Genomic DNA, 23,475 nt, shown 5'->3' with positions numbered 1-23,475 from the left:
GTATAATTTTTGTGCCAAAAAAGAAATTTTTTTTTTTGACATAGTATGGTTCTATAAGACAATTGGATATAACGAGAAAGTGAGCAGTTTTATATTTGTGTTTATTATGATTCATGTGTAATACCAAAATATTAAAGTACCAGCTATTTACCATCGGTAAGTAAATATTAACTTCAATATAATTACTGTTATTGTATCTATATGTATATATATATACTAAAAGACTATACTTAACAATAAAATTGTATACACTAAAAATCTACTTTTAGATGAGCTTGTACATCCGAATTACTTTGAAGGATTGTACATTATAGCCAGACTATAACTTGTTAAAATAAATTGTAATTATAGTCAGCTCTAAGTTTATAATTTATAGTATTTGTTGAGTTTGGATGAGCAAGGAATTTAAACATTTGGTTGAAATACTCTAACACGATAATTTAAAGTTTTTTAGTAATCGTACTCGTATATTGATTACCAATTTTTTTAGGGAAATATGATTTAGGGAATTTAGTGATGATAGTTGCCAATCTCTCATACTCTTGCGAGCGAAAAACTCATATTTTTATTGCATCTCGCCTAATTTTACGGGTAATGATCTTAACAAATGTAATTGTTAATTAAAAGTTAAAATAATCGGCTTGATTTGATTGAACCTCGGTACTGAACAGGTTTGCTTCACTGAAGATGTGCCCTTTATGGAGCGGTATTTATCTAAGCCAATTTATCGTTTCATATAACATGTGAAACTGCTTTTAATATTTAAGGCACAAAATAAATTTGTACAAACAGTCTAGCCATCAATTTGCGGACACTATTAACATCGAACTTTCAATGCACATACAATAGGGTTAAAAATTCAATTCTATGAAAAAAATTTAATTTCGACTCAGTATTAGTTATAAATATTTTAATAAAAATACGCTATGGAATTAATTTTAGTAATACTATTTAAAATTTGGGAAATTTAATAATATATGTATATAAAAGTAAGGATAATTTAAAAAAAAAGCTATACCATATTTATTTAGTGTGTGTTTGAAACTCATTTCTCCAACATATAATTTAAAACTTTCAATATTCGTCTAATTTTGGTCTAAATTTTAAATTTTTTAAAAAAATTTTCAATTTTTTAGAATTCCAAATTTAAACAGATTAAAAAATTCAATTTAAAAGAAAATATTTAGCAAGCAGTTTCTTGTTTTCAAGGTTATAAAATATAAACGAAAGCAAATTATGGAAATTTTATTGCAGGTCTGTCGTTCTATCGTCATTGTGATTCGCGAATATTTAGTTTAGTATTTCATAATTTTCTTTTGAATTTCCGATTACCCTATTTAAATTTAATATAGACCTTTAAGAACTTATTATTATTAGGTTCATAATTACATGAAAAAACAAAACCAGAAAAGAAAAATAAAAATATAATTTTGTTTTTCACATTATTTTTACATACATTTGTACATGAATACATACATATGTAGATAATGTGTATGAAAAACCATAATGTGTAAATATGTAAAAAGGTTATTATTTTTTTTCTTGTAAATTAAATATATGTATATAACAAAAAATATTCTTTATTTTGCTTTAAAAATTAAAAATAAAAGAATATTAAAAAACAAAAACAAAAAAAAAATTTTTCTTTTTTTCATTATTGCTGGCGATTTTCCAAGAATTTTCCATTTTTTTTTAATTCTTTTTTTTTACTACATATACTTATGTATATATTTTTCTTTTTATATAATATTTATATGTATTCGAACTCGTATTATGTATTTTTTTTTGTTGTTTTCAATTTAACCGAGTACATTTGTACTTATACACGAACTAAAAGAGCCAAAAATATCTTTTATAATCACATGTATGTATGTATGTATGTATATGTAAAAATATATATACATATCTATATGTTTGCCATTTGTTTGCATATGTGCAATAATGTTAAAAGCTTCGCAAAAACGCAAAACAGAAAAAAGTTATGCAGATAACTTCACGTGAATGATTTTTATTGGCAAACGCGGTGTTATACAAGTTGCTGTTATATGCTAAATGAGTGAATATCATACTTAAAATTTAACTATCATATATATATATATATATATATTGGGTTTGTATGTGTCATATATCTGTATATAAGTACATTATGTATATTTAAAGAAAATTTTATATCAAAATATCTACTTAGCTTAACTTTTATAAATATGAACATTGGGACATTAAAATAAGTAGTAGAGAATTCAGCCTCCTGTTAGTGTGAGAAAATAGTAGACCAATGTCTTATAATTAACTGGAAATTGTAATTAATTGGAAAATATTAAATTTTCTAAAAAATTAATTTTCGAAAAAATGTTAAAATTCTGATCATGTTTTCTCATATGGGTGGGGGGGAGGAAAATTTTTCAAAAAAAAATTTCCGAAACAGTTTTCTCTCTCATATAATTTGTACACAGGAACAAATTAGAAATTTTATTTTAAATTTTTAAATGTAAAATGGAAATAAAAATTTTGTTGAATGAATGAGTATTTTTAAATCAATGTCCAAATTTGTATATTTGTGTTTACATACATATATAGTGAGTACATGTTTTATACCCAAAATAGTTGACTATAAAACAAGAGACATGGTGACGTCTTAGAATATTTTTTTTTTTTTTAATTTTGCTTTCTATACATTCTATTGGCAAAAAATTTATTGGTGTGTTGGTGGAAAATAGAAATTTATTTTATTTTTTCCTTTTAAGTTTTACGCTTTACTAATGTATTCGCTTTACTAAAAAAAAAAATATTCTTGAAGTTCTTGTTAGCTTTTGGATAAATTTAGATTATTAGACCACCAAAAATATATGTACATAATATTCATATGTATGTATATTTTCTTTTTTGGTTTTTTCTTAATTTAACAAGTTGATATTAACTATGTAGGTATGTATAGAAAATATAAGGTAATGTGTTAGTATAATTTATAGGTTATATTTTAAAAGAAATAAATAGGTGAATATAACTGTAACAATAAAATTAATTACAATATGCTTATGGTTAAAATATAATAAAGCGAACTGAGGGAGTTACATACATATACATATAATGTAAATATGTATGTTATGCATTTAGAAATTTTTTATTTATTTATAAATTTTATTTGTAGGTGCTTTAATTTAATTTTCCAACTACACATTATGGAATTGTTTTCTTCTTGTAATTGTAATAATATAATGGAGATTATTAAATTTATTGTTAAGAATAAGTTCAAAGACACTTACTTATTCAAAATGTTAACACTTACATAACATTTACATGTATACGTATGTATGTATGTGGATTTCTTTTATTTATAATTCAATTTAAATACGTCATAATTGCGGAAAAATTAAGTTAGTAGCTATACATAAATAAAATTTTACATAAAAAATAATTTATGACATTTAATTTGTTAAAAAAAATTTTACCAAAAACCAAAAAAAAAAAAACACAAAATTCTCTTAAAAATGTAAAAAGCTTTTTCAATATTATTAATTGTTTGTGCGTACGTGCTTCTACTTTCATATTTTTGTATATTATGTGTGTGTGTATATGGCTGTGTTTGTCACAATATATTAAAAAATCTAAGATTAAAGGTCATGTTTTCCTTCTTCGTGTTTGTTTTGGAAGAAAAAACACAAGAACGATAGCAGAAGAAGAAGAGGAAGAAGCAAAACGCAGAGGCAGAAAAAAAAGAGTTATTTAAATATTCATGAAAATTATTAATATTGATTTTGAATATAAAATTGAATTAAATTGATTGATGGTTAAACATTTTAAAAGAAAAAAGTCAAATGATTGGATGAAGTATGCAAAAAGCATTGTTTAATTGAATCAATAATAAATTTCGTATAGACATTTAGTTTTCTAAAATTTTCAGTTGTACAAAAGTTTTTTTATATGTGTATGTGTGTAGGTGGTATGATTATGGCATATTTAATGTGATAGGATTGTGGCACTTTGGTGATTATATTTCTAAATGTGTAGTGGTTCAAAAATCGACATTCTTCTTTTTAACAAGGCAAATCGTAGGTACTCGACTATTTTTTTTGACTGCTGCCATGTTATTTTCTCTTTATTATCTATTGTCATTTATTTCATGTATTTTTAGAGCATGCAACATTTTGTTCTCTTTCCGATTCTGGAGGGTAGAATAACCTTGTTTTCTCGATGTTGTTTTTAATTCCACTTCTGCCCTCTGTTCTTTCAGCTCATTCAATTTTTTTTTGCAAATATGAGTGTAAAAAAATTTCATCTATGTATACCTCTTGTCAAGATGGCCCCTAATGTTTTGAAAAGTACATTCTTACGTTATAGCACATATTTCATTATATGAACTTTCGAAAGATTTATTACTTCGATCCAAAGTATTTTAAAAGTTTTTTAAAGTTTTCCAAATTTCATAAACTAATTATTGAATTTTCGAACAGTTTTACAAATATTCATAATTTTATGTAAATTAAATAGGTATTCGTATAATTATTATATACAAAGAAATTTTGAAATCTTTGAGAAATTGCCAATGACGGAAAATTTTTCTGTTTTAATTGCAGCATTAAAATTATAAATTAATGTAAAAGTTGTATAACAAAAGGTTTTATTTTTGTTGTAAATTGCAATGACGAAATTAAAAATATTTTTAAAAATTATAACACAATTATATGCATTTTAATTTTGTCTCTATTTTTACTTACAGTTCTTAAAATAAATTTGAAGAAGAAAATTATGTGTGGTTAAAATTTTTTCTAAATTTATTTTTTGGTCGACTTAAATTTTATGATATAAGGTAATTTTCTTAAATTGAAAGAATAAAAAAAATCTATTGTTGCTATGGTGTCGATTTTTGGTATAAAAATATTTTTTTTTTAATTATTATAACTTTTTAGAATCACATAATAAATTTTTTCATTTTGATTTAATTAAAATTTTTTTTTCTTTTAATTGAATAATTAATTAAATGACAACTTTTAAACTTTTATATTTTTGTATATTGCATTTGAAAAAACATTTTAAAATGCATATGCTAAAGTACAGCAGGATGAGTAATTTGAATGAAAAATGAGTAGTACAAATTAAAACAAAAATTGAAATTTGAAATGAAACTTTTTAGATTATATATTAATTTTCATTGAACTATAATAAAGCTTTACTTAAATGTATAAAAATTTATATCTCATTCGGAAACAAGCTACAGAAACTCGGTCGTCTAGATTTAAGGTTATTATGGTGGGTGTACTCAATAGACACAGGTTCTCAATAATGCATCTAAAAATGATGTGAAAGACGGAGAATCTGGCGTCTCTGCCTGGAAGCGGATGAAACGATGGAGGACTTATTATGTGAATGTGAGGCAGTGACTCGCCTATGACTGAGATGTTTTGGAAGGGGCTTTGTGATCCCGATGGAGGTCTCACGACTTAAGGAGGCTTCTATAGTGCAATTTGTTAGGGGCCTAGAATTGCAAGTGATCAATTGTTCTGGTAAAATTTCACAATAAACTTCTCTTAAAAGGGGTTTCTTTTAATTTTGTCATTTCAGTTTCGAAAAATAAGTACCTATTTGCTGAGTTTATATTTTAATTTTCATCATTTTTACATTAACTGATAAAATTTCGATATTTTGAGCTGAGGTTATTCTTTATTAAAATAAGTTATTATTGGGAATTCTCTAAAGTGTTACACGAACACTGCGATAATATAAATAATTCAACACTGTTCTTGTAAAAAATTTTAGGTTTCGCTTATTTGCGGGGTGTGTACTGTTACTGTAACATGAAAAATACTTCGCGAATTTCCAAATGCAAAAAGCGTAGAAAAAGTTTAATTTAAAGGAAAATCAACAAAAATTTCCAAAATTCACAAAACTTAAATATAAAAGTGCAAAAAATATTTTAAAGGTACAATGTAAAGTAAAATTAAGGATATTTTTTAAGGATAGCCGATATGAAACTTAGTTTTCTTTTTTTTTTTATTAATATTCAGAAATTTTGTTATAAAATCATCCTGAATGCTCTTAAAATAAAGCAACTCATATTCCTTATATTCTCAGTACCAGTATTTGTATAAGGAAGTCCATTTAATCACAACTAGATCTTACAGCGGCTTATTTTCAAAATGAAATGAATAAATTAAATTTTTTAATAATTTTTTACAATCAAAATAATTTTTGTATAAGAATTTCAATAAAATTTTTCCAACAAAATTTTTATAATCGTATGATGTTCAAATTGAATTCTTCTTTAATATTAAATAGTTACACATGTATAATTATTTACAGATTGTAGGTAGATGTATATAGTTATAATATCTCGCCAATATATTGTTTAATTATCATATGCACACCCTTTTGTCAATTATAATACTAACCCATATATAAAGGAGTTATTTTTTTTTTTTTTCAATGAACTTTGCCTTTTTATAAGGAAGGTTATCTTATTACGTTCGATGTATGCTTTTAATTTGTTATATATATAAATTATATATTGTTAATAAGGTGCGATTGTAATTTAATTAAACTCGATTTGCTACATATTTATATAATATGTAATGAATTTTTATTTAATTACATACATTAAAAAATAAATTGAAATAATTTCAATATAAAATAATCAAAAATTTTAATTGAAAAATGTGTAAAAAAAAAAATATCGTTTCATTGTTAAAAGAAATTTGAAAAAAAAAATTTTTTTAAAAATTTAATTTTTATTTTAAAAGTTTTATTAAATTACATTACACAAAATAACGAAGTGTAATTATATAGACAAAATGTATTTGTTAAGTGTGTGTTCGTTCGTTTCATGTAAAATGTGAAAAGCTTCTTATGTCATAATTCTTTTTACATTATTTTATAATTACATACTCTGAGAGCCATGTATAAGTAATGTAATAATGTGTTTATATATTAAAATCTTGTACATACATATTTGTAATTATTTTTAATATACATACACACATCACATATATATACTTAAGATATTATGCTAAGAAATGAGCTTACCATCATAAGTCATACACATATTATTTTTTCTTACTATATTATATTGATTTTTAACTTCTATTTTTAGTATAGTAATCGATTGAATCGAAAAAAAAAATTCTAAGTACACATGAACTCATATTAGTATTTATAATAAAAATATTATTTGAACAATGGCAGTTAGTTTAAATTTAAGCGTAAGGCAATGATTTGGAAAATTTCTGCTTTATTAATATTTCAAATAGTTCATAACTTTGGAACTGAAGCTTGAATAGTTTTTCAAGATTTAATAAAATAATTTATGATGGCGTGTAGTATCTGTTATTTAAATATTAACCAATTATCTGACATAGAAGTAGATAGATAAACAAACATACTTAAATCGACTCAGGAATCAGAAGTTGACATTAATTTTATGTTCTGATTTACTAACAGAATGGTAAGTCCATATAACAATCTAACAATATACTTTATATGGATATTACTAATAATTTGAGTTATAATTCCAAAATACTTCGAAAACATTTAAAAAACATTTGAACAAACCTCCACCTATAATAATCTGTTTAATTTATTACATATAGGTCCCAGCCAAAATTTATAACTTAATCGTATATTATTTAAAATTTTAACCTCAAAAGAAGAGTTTAATGATTTACATTCATAAGATTTTAAGATTGTGAACTTATTGATATCGATAATTTGCCGATTTATTAATATCAAAATGTTGCTTGATCAGCGGCAATTCTATTACAATAAATAATTTAATATCTCTGATTTGTTGTGGATTCATTCATGATAATTATCACTATTAAATTTCAATATTTTTAGATAAACATATAGTATTAGAAAATCTTTTAAGTATTCCCACTTCTCTTAAACTTTCAAAATACTTGTTTGTAAGTGAGCACTAGAGTTAATTAGCCTCTCAAGAACAATTTAGAATTAAAATTGAAGTGTATCTATATATATATTGACAAAATAAATTGATTATTTAATTTACTTTGAGGAAGAAGATAGTTATTTTTGATAGCTTACACGAGTACTCTACAGGTACTTGTAAGTTAATAATGCAAGAGATATACGTATATATTTGAAGAGAAATTTCAGAATGCTGAATTCTGAAGTTTTGATATATCAAATGTATTTTGTATATTTAAATAGTTTCATTTCTTATACAATATCTAGATTTGTTCAAAATAATAGTAAGCATTATTTTGTTACACTCACTTAGAGGGTATAATTGCAGTTTTCCTGTACTTTAAGTACATATAGAATAAAGTACAAAAATTTAAAAGACAATAATAAATTTGCCGTCGTAATAACGATCCAGATATCTACAAAATTTAATTATCCATAAAATAAAGTTAATTATTTTGAATTCTAAATAAGAGAAAGATTAAGTTATTTTTATTATTAATCGTTAATTATTAGCAATGTGCGTACATATTGTAATTATACTATGAATTTAAAAAAAAAAAAAATCAAAATAAAAAGGTGTAATTAAAACATGTTATCGTTATAAAAAAATTCTCGTCAGCCTCTATTAAAATTTCAACTTAAAAAATATTCAGGTAAGTTATATACATAAGTATTAATCATTTTCAGTTATGTCAATTTTGTTAGAAAGGTAATTAAGTTGATTATAAAACAAGATTTTTAATTCTGAAGATATTAAAATAAAAACAAAAATATTTGCTTTGTGAATAAAAATTTTAAATAAGTCTGTTAAAGCTTTTCAAGTTTAGCTTTCTATATGGATTTGCGTAATCAAGTTTTGTATTTTAAGCATCACACTTTGTTTATTTCAGCGTAAGCTGAGTTCAAAATACACTCATGAAATGTTTAACAAAATTTTTACTTAGTTACAAAGATAAAATCTGCTAACGCTTAACTCTTTGTATTATGAACATTTATTATAAGTATTCGAAAATAAAATTCAAAGCGTTCTGTTGTATTTTACTTTGAATTTAATTGTGAATCATCAAATTTCTTACAATTTGTTTCATTATTTCTAAATCAGTTTTAATCTTAGTAATCAATATTATCCAGTAGATGCAATCACATTTAATATTCATAAATATTAATATTGTAATTTAATAATTAAATTGAAATCAATATTTTATTTAATTAGTCGTCGAACAATTTTCTATTCGATTAATAATGGATAAATTATACGAATTGAATTTCTTATGTAATTTAATATGTTAAATATTGTTTGTTTATATGTTGTTTATTTAATGCAGACTTAATTGAATTAAAGTCGATAAGACTTTTCTGAAGACTTGTTAAAAATGTACAGTTCCTAGGACCTGAGATGTTAATCAACTCATAATATATGTATAGATTGTGAAAGAAGCAAGGTTTGCTAATAAAAATTCAATTATATCCCTAAAATTCAAAATTGTGCTGAGTTATTTTCTTTTAAAATAATCATGCATCCGGTAATGTTGAATTATTTGTCACTAAAGTAATACAATCTGTTCACTGACAGTAGCAAATTTTTTCTTTTATTTTTGACATTTTATATACAATTACAAAATTTCATATACAATTTTTTTGACAGTCAGTTGTTTTTTTTTGTCAAATCTTCGTTTGAAAATTAAATTTAAGTGTTTAACATAAAAATAATTCATAATAATGCCATTTGAAGCAAATTGCTTTCTGACATATTGTGTTATGAAAATCGAACGATAGATGCTGATCTATGAAAAAGTGAAATAATCAAACCAAATGCGTATTGAGGTGAAATTGCTTGTTGGCAACATATTGACAGTGAATTTACTAAGTTTTTTACATAGAAGTTATCAAAAAATTTTAATCTAATTAATTTATTTATTCGATTTCATGCTACAATTACCCTATACCAGCGATGGCAAACCTTTATCGGACTACGTGCCAAAAATAATTATTTTAGAAAAATCAAAATACTCGCGTGCCTTAAAATAAACAAAATATGTTTGTCATTTACACAAATATGTCGATTTATTTATAACTGACATAATCTTATTTATACATACATTATAAATATAGAATTAATGAGATTTTTGTCGTTGAATTGCTGCCGCTAAGTCATCAATATCAGGATGATAATTAGTTGTTTTTAAAGAAATACAGGCTTCACAGGCTTCACTTAAAAAATTTTTAGAACCAATTTTTAGCAAATATAATTTTTATGTTTTAAGCAAATAAAATATCGGAAATATAAAAAATTTTTGCACTAAAGTATTTATTAGCGCATGCCAGGGAAAGTAGAGACCTTGGGAACGCGTGCCTTAGGTTCGCCATCCCTGCCCTATACCATAAATACCTCAATTATTAATTTATTGTTTGGCACATACAGATTAATAAAATATCTAATAATTTTATAACATTTTTTGGAAACAGCTGTTTTTAGTTTTTTTGCCATGCTTTTGTTATCAAAATTTAATCTTTTAAAAGATTAAATTTTGATAACAAAAGCATGGCAGCTTAGAAAGATAATGTTTTGATAATATTTATTAATAGAAAAAAAAAAAAAAAACAAAAAAATTTTTTATAACTGTCATATGATAGCAAACAAAATTATTTGTGAATAACAAGTGTTTTCCATTCATTCTATATGTATGTATTCAAGTATATCTATGTATTTTTATTTATAAAAAAATTTAAAAAATTTACTTTAGTGTTTATGATATGGTCATTGACACTCTGCTTAAGTGGCTAATTTTGTAAATAATATTGCTAAAAATGAATGATAACAATGCTTCTTATTAATTACTATATAAGCTAGTATTATTGAGGAGATCTTAAATATTTTAGTAATTGCATTTGAAATCAAATTCTATATTCTAATTTAGATTTTAAGTTTTAAATAAAAAACATAGTGTTGAGAAGGGATCCATAAGCTTTCTCATACGTCAAAGTAAATATTTACTAATAAGTTGAGAAACATTCGGTTCAGTTTGCTAAAAGTTCAAATAATATACTTGCATGTCTTTAATTATTTAAGACCTATGAAAGGCTAATTTTCGAAAATTTGGGATTAAATGAAAAGATTTGATATAACACATTGCCATAAATGTAGGACAAAGTTTGCCACAGTGAAATACTCGAATATTCTTAAGAAAAGTGAAAATCTTCTCTTAAGTCTCGGTCAGTGATGCAGGAGGTGCTTTAGTATAAACCCTCACTTTCAGACTGTTGGTTAAGTTGGTTAAGTTCGAACAAAATAATTCCACCTTTCTGCTTAAACTGCAATCGGACCTTTGTCTTATTACTCTCTGGGCTTATTTCTTTATCGATTATTGTGGTCGTTCCTTTATAAATCTTCAATTAATCAACCATATATAAATTAAGGTCAAATATATTATTTATATTAAATGAAAACATCAAAAATTAAAATCAAGAAATACAGAAATTTTTTTTTGATTAAATAATAATTTATTAAAATTTTGTGGTTTTTTTTGTCTCCTTTTAATGGTGTCAGTAAGTTTTCTTTATCTTCATTTCATAATCAAATCCTTTTTGATCAACAATTTTTGTAAACAATAATTATTGAGTTCATATAGAGATAATTTTTTTGGCTAAATACTTATATAAAGTCACTTAGTTCAAGCGTAGAAAGAGGATTTTTTAGTATAATTGAAAAAGCAATCAATAAATGCACTTATATACAATTTAGTATATTTATATCTATGCATGTATTACGAGTATGTATATATAGGGTGTCTTGATTTTAATCTCCAAATTATGTAAGAAAATGTAGTGAATACCAAAGTTAAATATATAAATTTTAAATTATATTTTGAAGGAGACTTTATTCTCATACATAGTTACCAGATATTTGATTGTATTCAGTATATAAATAATAAATTTTTGTATATTGAATTTAAAGTACCTTATAATCCTCTTGTACTCTTAAAGACAATGCGGGGGTCGTGCTTTGTTTCTTTTTGTGTTTTTTTTTTTTCTTTTTTTTTGTTACTAAATTTCTATATAATTTATAATAAATTTTCCTTAGCATAAATGCATTGTGTGTGGGAGTCACGTCACATATATCAACAAGACACCTAAGTATTACAAACATTAAAAAAAAAAAAAAATAAGAAAGTCACCCTACAGTAGAGAATTTTTTAATTGTTATTTTTTTTGTTTTATTTCTAAAAAGTTTGAAATTTTCGAGACTCTGAAAATGTATGTACATTATGTACCAAGAAATATATAGTTTTAGAATTCTCTAGAAAAATAAAATAAATTATTGGTTTTATAGGAATTAAAGGAAAATATTTATATGTGTAAATTAATTTTAGTTTTTTGTACTACAAGTACTTATAATTTATTTTTGATTCATTTAATATACTCGCACTCATTTAATTCAGTTTCAGTAAGATGCACTGAAAATGTCATTATCAAAAAAATTATTTTTAAAAAAATTTTCATAAAAAAATAATAACTCCAAATTTTTTAGAGCTTTTTGAATTTAAGTACTTATCAAGGACATAAACATAATATATTATAAACATCTTAATATTTAGCCCATAAAATAGAATGTGTATGAAAAATTCGCAGAGCAATTAATTTCAGAAATTTTGAGTATGATGATTTTGTATTGAAGAGCTAAGTAAACAAAAAATTATTAAAGAAAATCGATAATTTTTTTTTAAATTTATTAAAATTGTACTACATACGCATACAGTACTACAAAAAATACGTGAGAAGATTAAAGTAGTGGTAACAACTACCATGCAGTCGAAAAATTTGCAATTTTTTAACATTATGTAAATGTGTTTGGCACTTATATATGAAAAACGTGTGTGTAACAACATTTATACAAAAAAAAGAAAAATTATTTTATTTACTTAATTTTTTTTTTCCTTGAATGTGTTTTTGATTTACCACACACTTTCATTCTCATTTACATGACTGCATTTTGAAAAAGGATGTTGCGTTTAATGATTTTTTTGTTTAGTTGAGCTCATATTGAGATTTGTTTTACCTAATTGGAAGTTGCTTTGTTTTATGTACAATATAAATATGCAATTCGTACCCATTCAGTTTAAGAAAATCTTGTATATATAAAAAACTATTTTTAAAATTTACTAAAATTTTAAAATGAGTAGGTCATTTTATTATATAGAAAAATGTTACAAATAAAGTCAATTTAAAATTACTAGAAAAATAAAAATGTCGTCAACCATAAACAATTTGATTCATTCATTAATTATACGTTTGAATCTATATAAAAAATTAAATTGAAAGCAAATATAATTTTAATATGTAATGACGCTTTTTAATATTATAAAACTTAAATACAAAAGTTACTACTCGTATAGGAAATGTAAAATAGTTGAGATAAAATGAGTTAACGAAAATTGTTTTTAATTGTAAGAACAGGATGTTGATAAATTTCAGAACTTGATATTGATAAATTTATTAAAAAATATTATGAAAAATGCATTGAAGTGGGGATTATGTGTATATACGAGGTATGTATGTATGTATATGCGAAAAGATTTTTGCGTAATTTTTGTTTCCAAAACTTAATAGTTTTTCCAGAAATACTGTCTTAATGACAAATAAATACTTGATTTTTCAAAACTAATATTATCGGGTAAGATGTGCATTTCTTAATAAGACGCTGAAGTAATTTGGCATAAGAAGGTAATGAGCATGTTGACGCCACATATCCTTTCTGAGACCGGATTCTTACGGCTGCAAACGATCCAGGAAATTTTTGTAGAAATGACAAAATCAAAGCTATGGTTATGGCAGATTAAGGGGCTTTTAAATTATTATGGCCAGAAATGGTATAACAAAATTACAAAAATGGGTCGGAAACTTATGGGTAAATTTTCATAGGTATCCACGAAACGTTGCCGATTGAACGTTGTGTGAAGATGTTGTGCGTGAATATTTACAAGCCATGTGGAGAACTGGAGGAGTCTTCTTCGATGTACCTTCTCTGTGAGTGTGGTGACCCCTCAAGATACTCGAATTTCTCAGACGGATATGTTTCACGGCACTATTCATGTCAAATTCTTACTTAAAGCCTAAAAGTCAATTTCATTAAAATAATATTTTTAAATTACATAGGTCTACATAATATACTTTTTTAGAATACATTTTCATACATAATATGGTAATCAAATAGTATAGAATTTATTCGCATCAAAAATTATTTATTATTTTTAAGAATATTTTTTGTTTTCTTTCTTAAGCTTAAAGAATATATACGATGATATTTCCGGATAATTAATGAATAATTTTTAATTCAGACGTAAATACGCACACATGCATTATTTTGTTTTTGATTTAAAATCTATTGGAATAATTTTTGTATTCTATACAGAAAAGAAAAAAAAAAGAGAGCGTCCAATTAAAAGATAAAATATATAGTAAAAAGAAAAACAAAAAAAAAAAAAAGAGGAAAAAGAACAACATAAAATGAAGGCTAAAAACAAATTAAAGCTCTTTAAGGATGAAACATGAATTTTTTTTTTACTACGACTCAGAATATTTTTTTTTCTTCATATTTCATTTAAAAAGAACGAAATATCCTTGTGCTTATATTAAAAATATAAAGAAGAATTTAGTGTATCATTTACGTATATGTACAAATATCTTATATATATATACATATATATATATATATACTGGAATATATTTATATGTATATGTGCGTGTATATATAGATAGGTTTTTTAAAAAACGGTGTTTAATTTAAGTGTCACTTTTAGAATTTTTCGAAATATTTCTAATTTTCTTTATTATTTTTTTTTATCTTGTTACTTTGTTGCTTATTTTTTATCTCTTGGTTGTTTGTTTTATGATATTGTCCTTCCTTTATATTATTATTTTTTCACGTTCGGTGTATTTAACGGAATTTTTGCACAAAGTAGTTAATAATTTTCTTTTTGCTTTTGTTGTTTTTGTTTTTTAATAAATATATTTTGTATGTTTGTGTATATGAATGTATATTTTATGTACATTAGTAAATATAACGGAACCTATTTACTTCATATTATTATATATTAAAGAAAAAACAAATAAATAGTACATATTATATTTATATAAACGTAATACATAAGTATGATATCTATAGATATTCACATACACACATACATACGCTCTATATTTTATTTCATGAAATGAGAAATCGATTTTATAATATTTTCCATGCGATTTTTCGCAAACGATAACACAAAACAAAATTTAAAAAACAAAAACAGAAAAAAAACAAGTAAAATGGTAAGTACACTCTTTTTTTTTCTCAGTGTAAATATGAAAAAAAAAAAAAATCATGGAACAGAAAAAGAAAAAATATTTTTTTCCATAAAAAGTTAAAAAATTAAAATAGCAAAAATTGTTTAGATGTTATAAATCAGGATAATGATTTTTCCTCGTTATTTTTTCCTTTTTTCTTGTTTTTTTTTTTTAAATATTGTGCAGAACAAAGAAAAATATTATTTTTGTACCCGCATTCAAAAAAAAATTCCATATTATTTCAATGTAAAGGTGTTATAAATTTATTTTTACGTAAGTAACTATTATCAGAGAAATTGGTGATAAGCAATTCTGCTCTGCTAGTTGAAATTATTCTAAATGCTAGGAAAAATATTTAAAATAGAGAAAATTCGAAATACAAAATCAAATTGAGAAGAATAAGAAAATATTTTGAGTTAAGATTAACAATTTATTTAAAATTATAAAGCCTTAACATTATAAAGATTCCGATGTGTTGTTCGACTATACATGATATTTATTATTTTTAAATGAAATGATCTTGAATGAGTCGAGTCCTTCAATATAAATACTTAGTTATAATATTTTTATAATATTCACAATCTAAATTTACCATAACTATTTTTTTATTGTAGACTAATAAATGCTACATTATATAATTATTTATATAATTATAATATTCAAAATAAACTTGTTTATAAATTGAAAAATAAGTTTATAGGTTAAAATCGAAAATTTTATGGAACATTATTAGTTAGTCATATATCGTAATTTTATGATTTTTGATTGAAAAAAATTGTGATTTTCCGTTTAATATTCAAACACCTTATTTATTAATTTATATGTTGTCTTTTAAGGACAATAAATTCGTGACATCAAGGATTTGGATTTTTGATTTGGAACAAGTAGAGAATAATTTAGGAAAGGACATGAGTAAAAACTTGGTACAAATGGTTAACATTGTCTTTAACGTACAAATAACTAAAGTTTTCTTTGGAATTTGGCAAATTCACAATTGAATCTGTGTCCGATAGTTCATTTGTTTTCATTCATAAAGAGAGATTGGAAAATTTGTATGCAGAAGAGAAATAGTATATATGTTGCATACATATTTATTTTTGAACTTTCTGTTTTATTTTAACATAAATGTGAAATATTAAATAAAAATCAATTTTATTTTTAGGAAACATTTTAAAAGAATTTGCTTCTATTTTATTAAGGACCATCTATATCTAGGATATATGAGGTAACTTTATTATTGCATGTTACTGCAATAGTTCTCACACCTGAAGATTTTAATTGAAGAACTATATGTTATCCATAAATTGTATACTACTTATACCATACATTAATTTAGAATATTGAAATTTTTCATATTATTATCTAAGATAATCTTTATATTAGCCCGTTCAACGGTGAATATTTTTTTTTTTTCAATTTAATTGGAATTATTCTATGAAAAATATGAAATATTCATTCATATATATATACGAATAGTTATGTAATTTATGTTCCGTGTATATATATATATATATATATAACAAAAAAAAGTTGATTATTTAGAACAAATAAAACAAAAAAGAGCAAGCAGACTAATATAGCTGTAGGGGTTAAAAAATGTACGATGCAATTTTTAATTTCGTATTTATATATAAAATAGTTGTTTTTTAATATTTAAAAATTAAAATAAGAATACAAAATATTAAGTATATTTTTTAAAAAAAAAATCTTTAAATTTGATTACGTTTTTGTTTATTTATATTTATAATCTATGCGTACAAATAATGGCTTTAAATTTTCATAAAGGACATCAAGTTTATTTAAAAATTATTTTAATTATAATTTATTTAATTTAAAAAAATAAGAATAATTGTATGTAATTTCGAAAATTAAAACAAAAAAAATAACTTCCTTTTTGTTTTAAGATCGTCAAGAGTAAATTATAATTTTGAAAAATTGCATACTTCCCGGCGTTTTTTTTTTTTTTAATTTAAATAGATTTTTTAAAATTCATTATAAAGGCTAAGACATTTTCATAGTTATTTTGTATTATTATTTATACCATAATATTTTTTAATGTAAAAATAAATGTGAAATAGGTATACAAAATCAGAAAAAATACATACTTATAGACATTATTTTTCTTGTTTTTTTTTTGTTTTATTTTAAATCCATTATTTAATATTAATTGGTCGGATTACGAAAATATAATTTTAATAATTATATCCGATTTTCGTGTAAGATTCCTAAAATTTTTCAAAATTTTAAATAATAAATTTAATTTGAAATTTTATATAGAGAAAAGAGCATATATTAGTATTCAAGTACTTAAAATTTGTGTAGAAATCAAATTATTAATGAAAAAAAAAAATATGATTTTAAATATCAAATGTAATTATAAAATATTAAGGTTAATTTATATTGTTATATATCCGTATGTGCATATAGCATATTCAGTATAAGAATTCTACTTGCATATAAAATATACACATAAAATGTATATATATACACACAATGACGAGAAAAATTAATTAAAGGATGTTCAAAAATATCTTGTCAAAATTTAAAATTAAATTTTAAGTTAAAAATTCATAGTACCTAATTAAATTTTTTTTTTGGTTTTTCAATTATTTTCATTATAAATTCTAAAATTTAAGAATTATAAGCTCTATTCCAAGTCTTATATCTTTGTTTTGATTTCTATATTGTATGCACATAATTTAAATATATCTAGTGCTTATACGAATTCAGAGAGAAAAAATGGATTTTATCACTTTTTTATGGTATAACATAAATTTTATAATCTATTAGTCTATTTATCCTTGAATATTATTATCTTAATTAATTATTCAAGAAGATTTTAACTATTAAATTGGGTAAGAGAAAAAGCAAACAAACAAACAAAAAAAAAATATGCTTAAAAAGTAAAATTTTTTTTTTCAATTTTCACTTGGTATTTTTTTCGTGTATAACACTTAAATGTAGGTACCTACATTTTTTTTTTTTTGCTTGTATAACATTTTAATTATTAAAATATTTTATAATATTATATTCTATCTGTAACACTAGTAATTATTATTATTATTTTATTAAACACTGCACATGTACATACATATATTCGTATATATACGCATACATTAGTTTTAATGCAAGAAAATAATTTTATATTCACTTTATTTTTTTTTTTCATTTCATATTAAAACTAGGACATGTTCTTATTTCAAGTATATTATATACATATATATATATATAAAAATTATATATCTACATTAATGTATATAGAGATTTTTGTTGTAATTCATTAAAAAAAAAAATATAGAAAATCTAGATATTTAATTAAAAGTAAATAAAATGAGAACACAAATATAGAAAAATAATTTAAAAAAAAAAAAAAATATTTAATTAAAAAATTTTCAATGAAAAAATTTCATTACTTGTATATTTTGTCCTTTTCTTTTAAATTTGAGGTTAGAACGATTGCACAAAATTTTCAATTCGGAATTTTTTTTATTACTTTTATGTTATCATGTTAAAATTATCGAAAAAAAAAACATGAAACAAAAAAAAATTTTAAATAATTTTTTTTATCATTTTTAAAATTTTTCCCGTTCTATTTTTTTTTTCCACTACTTTAGAAAATGAGAAAAATTGGACACAAGATTTTTACTTATCCTTGGTACTTTTCCAATGAATGTTCTGACAGTACTGCATGTTAAGTATTATTTATACATAATGCATGTACAATTACATTGTATGTATGTATGTATGTATATGAAAATGAAGATGACATATAAAATATTGTTTTTATTTTTGTTTTTATTTTTTTTTTGAATTTTGACAGGTGGAAAAAAATACAATAGCCGGGTTAAAATATAATATACTCAAATAAATAATTATGAATGTGTATGTGTACAAAAACAAAATTTGAATGTGAACTTGCATGTGTGTTTTTAAGCACATATATTGTATTTGTGAATTATGCATTATACGATAAACTCCTATCATGTAATATAAAGATGTCTGTGATTCTACACATATTTTCAGAATGTATTTACATACACATATGTACATTTCATTTCTGTTATATTTTTCGTAATAATATTTATGTCAAATGAAAAACTCACATATACACGAACAAAAAAAAAATTAATTATTTGCAAAAAAAAAAAAAAATCGAATATAACAATATAAAGGATATATTATTATTTTTTAAATGTATAATAATATTAAGGATATAATAATCATAATTATTATTAATCTGTTACAAAATAGCTATTATTTTAATAATTTGATTAATAAATTAATAAATTCAATAAAAGTATATGCATATATTTACATATATATATATATACATTATTATTGACATTTTCTGTACAATTGTTTTTCAAAAATTTCATTACAATTTTTCATTACTATTTGCTAAAAATTTTGTTGTTATACTGTAGTTAATTGAAATTCGAATATTTATCGATATTCAGATTTAGTAAATCTGTAGAGGTTTCAAATAAAGATAAATATTAGAGAAGAAAGAAAGACTTTGTTTTATTTACGTTCAATATAGTTTGATGTTCGAAATTGGATTGAAAAATTTTATATAATATGTAACTATATAATTAAAATTATTTTTACATATATTTCATTATTATCAATGTTATATACTTAATTATTTTTTTATTTCAAATGCGTTTAAAATGCGTTTTACTTTTTCACATGAATTTCACTACTATTTTATATTTTATTTCGCCATTTCTACTTATGCAGGTATACGTGTATGTGTGAATGTATCATATAGAGAATTAATTTATATAAAATGTGCTTCATGTGCGTCTACTTTAATTTATATTACATTCTATATTATATTATTATAGTTGCTCATTTTCATTATTCCTAATTTAAATTAATAGACTAAAAATAACCAGACTAATATATTAGTCTGGTACATACTTTAATAACCATATATAATAATGTTTCAGCTGTTTCTTTTTTTTTTTCTAAACATAATATTCAAATAATTTTTAGTGTTATCAATATTATCATAAAATATTCTGACATAGTTCTATAACAATATATTATATATTATATTAGTAGGCATATTGTATATATAACAGTATATCTCAAAAATTTATCTTAATAATGAAAAATTTTATGTATGAACTTTTTTTTTCAATAGTATTTTGTTTTTTTAAGATAAATTTTCTAAAAAAATTAATAACACTATAAAATATTATATATAGTAGAAGTAAATATATATGACATGTATGTATGTATATAATATGTAAGAATATATTTTATGCTTACGCTCAAAAATATTTATTTAATATTTTTTCATAACATTATAGTGAATAATGTTATAATAATATACAGCATACCTATAGCGTTTGAAGTTCATCATATTTGATGTTGATGTTGTTAGTGTTGCTGTTGTTTTTGTTATACTCTTGTTATAATTTTATATATTATACAATATATTATATATTATTGTTGTTATTTTATTGTTTTTTATTTTATATAATAATTTTTAATATTAAATATTATTACGTTATTATGTTTATTATTGTTTCTTTTGTTTTATTATTTTGTATAATTTTTGCATATAAATATTTTTACAAACATATATACTTATGTATTTATACAGATACATAAATATCATATTATAAATTGTATTTTATTTTTTTTTTTGGATGGAATATGCGCCTTTTGTTTAAAGACTTTAATAAATTGGTTTTAATATTTTTGAATATTATGCATTTATATACGTACATATAAATTTCATATATTCATACATACATAGATGTATATTATTTATTCTATTATAAAGAATAAATTTTAAATTATTTTAAATTAAATTAAATAATATTATTTTTTTTTTTGGTTGTTTTATTCTTCTTTATCCAATTAGGATTGTTCACAAAATATTAATATTAACATGTCTTGTAAATTTTTTTTTTAAAATAAATTTTTATTTTTTAAATATTTAATTTATTAAAGTTCTATAAACATTACTTTTTGTTTTTAATTAAAAATTTTTAAATTAAATTTTAATTTGTGATAATAAAAAACTCAAATTCTTTTCTTATAGTATTTTTCTTTCTTTTAAATGACAATCACGTAAAAATTCATTTTATTCAAAAATTAAAAAATTTTACACATAATACCGTTATTTTTAGATTTTATATTGTCTGCACAATATAATTTTTGAAATAGTTGTTCCGTTTCGAATAAAATATGTAGAAGAAAAATAAAAATAAGACAAAAACAAAAAACGATATAAAGAATTTCACATTTTCCGATTAAATTATTTTATTCAATAAAATTTTCTTTCATATATTTTTTTATTAAATTAAACATTTTCCATTAATATTAACTATTTTTCATATTTTATATTTGATTTTACTTTTTTCTTTTCTAATATTTGCTATATTCTTTAATTTTTTGGTGAAAAATCTATAAAAAAAAAAAAACAAAATAAACAAAATAGAAAATTAAAAAATCAACACAAAAATATTGGTTTTATTACACACAGAGTTTTCTAGGGTCAGTTACTCTATTTTACTTTTCTTTTAAATTTTTTCTCAATTATTTATAGATTTTTTTTTATTCATTTTCTATATTAATATATGTATATATATATACACCTAAATAAAGAATTATTATATATATATTATTTATCTAAGCAGATATATTATACCTATGTATATTATAATTTTTTTTTTCTAAAAACAAAAACGACAAGAAAACAAGAAAAAATTTTTTTTCTTTAACAACTAGATCTCCGAAGAAGACCAGCTGATTCTATTGACACAAACTGTGCGACTGAAAATATTTTTGCATTAAATTTTAAAAATAAGAAAAAAAAAATTATACAGTAATATAGAATTGAAATAAATATAAAAATTGTATAACATTTACAGTGGGAGCATAAAATATATAATAGAATAATAGAATATAACACATTTTAAAATACATACTTATAAACAATATTAAAATATGGGGAACAGAAGCAGTCAGCAGTTGAACAATAAAATTTTTTATTATTCATTTATAATAAAAAAAAAACTGTATATTATTTTTATTGTTGTATAAAAGTATATTAGGTCTAGGTAACAACAATATTTATGTTTTACAATACAACTCAATTTTATGGTAATGAATAATATACAATACAAGAGAAAAATTAAAAATGAGAAGCAATATTGTGTATAAGAGTAAAAAATATCGTTTGAATATTATTTAAAAAACTCTTATACAATATTCCGTTTTCTTATTCATTCATTCATTTCTCCTTTAATATCTTTGTATTTGTTTTTCTTTAATTTATAGAAAATAAATTAAGTATTGAGCATAAGTTTTCTTTTATTGGATTAAAATTTCTCCAAGTTTGAAAAAAAAAATATATAGTTTATATATAGTATCTTAATTGTACTACTTTATTTTAAATTAATAGTATTAGTTAATAATCTACAGAATAATAATAATAATAATAATGTATGTGGAACGGAATAGTGAGCGAAGATACTCCACTAATTTAATTATTTTCTAAAGATTTTCTCACTAACACATTGTCCTTCTCAACTAACACATTCCTCTTTTCACTAACACATTATTTTTGTATTCATTCATGCCTCATGATTATAATTTATTATTTCAGTACGATTTATATATAAATTAATATACACACACACAATTCAAATGCATGCATTAGTTTTTACAGTTTTAATATCAGTGTATTAATGAAAACTTATTTGAGAGATGTTTAATTTCTCTGAAAGTTATTAACAAAAAATATTTTTAAAGTACTATAGGATATTCATTGTATTCTTTGTTCAGTTTTATAATTGATATATTATTGAAATTTTTATTTAATTTTATTTTAATTTCAATTGTAGTATTAGTAAGTTTATTGCTTTTAGATTTGCTGGAAAAGTATAAATATATGTAAAAAAAAGATGCATATAATTGCAGATGAATGATGAAAAAAATATTTATTAAAAACAGATTAAATCTTTTATGAAATACCGAAATTGAATTGTTTCTAACATTATAGCAGTTGTAGTTTTGTTGCACTGTACGAGTACCTCATAGTAAATTATTTTTTCAACAAACGAACTTATTAACAGCTACTACCTCATCTACAATCATGTATCATTAATAATTATTATTAATAGGTAATTTAATTTGAAAGTAAACAAAAATTTAAGAATTAAATAATTTTAAGACAAATTTCAGCATTTTGTACTCTAAATAGTGTTATAATTA

The 23,475-nt window shown here is 22.0% G+C and overlaps 1 protein-coding gene across 3 annotated transcripts in view; it reads right to left on the bottom strand.

Moving 5' to 3' along the window:
* Nucleotides 1–22,012, bottom strand: part of LOC129608781 (ATP-binding cassette sub-family G member 4) — a 55,050-nt gene extending 33,038 nt beyond the window's left edge. Inside the window, exon 1 of one of the 3 annotated variants that reach the window (XM_055520494.1) lies at nucleotides 21,908–22,012. The gene's annotated coding sequence lies outside the window, so the exon portion shown is untranslated. Of the gene's footprint in view, nucleotides 1–20,517; nucleotides 20,690–21,907 lie in introns of those variants that run through there. The other 2 variants (XM_055520492.1, XM_055520493.1) reach the window with 2 other exon arrangements.
* Nucleotides 22,013–23,475: the final 1,463 nt, after the last annotated feature.

The sequence above is a fragment of the Condylostylus longicornis genome, unplaced genomic scaffold (assembly GCF_029603195.1).
Source record: "Condylostylus longicornis isolate FDR11 unplaced genomic scaffold, ASM2960319v2 ptg000034l, whole genome shotgun sequence".
NCBI lineage: Eukaryota > Metazoa > Arthropoda > Insecta > Diptera > Dolichopodidae > Condylostylus > Condylostylus longicornis.
This window is presented reverse-complemented; position numbering and strand designations above follow the sequence as displayed.